Source organism: Trypanosoma cruzi (assembly GCF_000209065.1).
Source record: "Trypanosoma cruzi strain CL Brener chromosome Unknown tcruzi_1047053500385, whole genome shotgun sequence".
Taxonomy (NCBI): domain Eukaryota; phylum Euglenozoa; class Kinetoplastea; order Trypanosomatida; family Trypanosomatidae; genus Trypanosoma; species Trypanosoma cruzi.
Window position 1 is genome coordinate 1 of NW_903063.1, and position 940 is coordinate 940.

General features: G+C 59.3%; 1 non-coding gene across 1 annotated transcript; it reads right to left on the reverse strand.

Annotated features, from left to right (window-relative positions):
* Positions 1 to 296: 296 nt before the first annotated feature.
* Positions 297 to 406, reverse strand: Tc00.1047053500385.10. The gene has a single exon (XR_008255167.1). It is a non-coding gene; the product is annotated as a 5S ribosomal RNA (M5) (ribosomal RNA).
* Positions 407 to 940: the final 534 nt, after the last annotated feature.

A 940-nucleotide genomic window follows, 5' to 3' on the forward strand; every position in this document is an offset into this window, starting at 1 on the left:
GCCGCCTGTCGCTTCTTCCCGGGCCGGGGCGGGCGGTGGGTGGGCTCTCCGAGCGCGCGGGCGCCGCAGCAAAAAAGAAAAATTACTGACGCAGTTTCCGCGCCACATGTGGGGAAGCGAGGCGTCCGGAGGCTTCATGGCAAAATCCGGAAAAGGGCCTGCGGAGCTTCATTTTTAAATTTGTTCTTGCCTTTTTTCCTACCGTTTTTTTTTCTATTTTCATCATCTCCCGCGGCTCTTCCGTGGCTTGCCTGTCGCCGGCGGGCGGGCGGCTGCGCATCGCGTGGCGCGTCGCCGGGTACGACCATACTTGGCCGAGTGCACCACATCCCGTCCGATTTGTGAAGTTAAGCGGCCACAGGCCTCGTTAGTACGGCGATCAGTGATGGCGCTGGAACCCGGGGTGCCGTACCCTTCCCACTATTTTTTTTTTTTTCCGCCACCGCGCGCCGCCAGTCGCTTCTTCACCGGGCCGGGGCGGGCGGTGGGTGGGCTCTCCGAGCGCGCGGGCGCCGCAGCAAAAAAGAAAAATTACTGACGCAGTTTCCGCGCCACATGTGGGGAAGCGAGGCGTCCGGAGGCTTCATGGCAAAATCCGGAAAAGGGCCTGCGGAGCTTCATTTTTAAATTTGTTCTTGCCTTTTTTCCTACCGTTTTTTTTTCTATTTTCATCATCTCCCGCGGCTCTTCCGTGGCTTGCCTGTCGCCGGCGGGCGGGCGGCTGCGCATCGCGTGGCGCGTCGCCGGGTACGACCATACTTGGCCGAGTGCACCACATCCACGCACTCCGAGGAAGGGCGCTAGATGCTTATTTTCCTTCTCGCGAAGACCGCAAGACCCTGGCACTAGGTTGAGGTGGCCGGCATCATCAGGTAGAAAAATCATTATAATTGTTTTTGCTTTCGCGATGCCGCCTGTCGCTTCTTCACCGGGCCGGGGC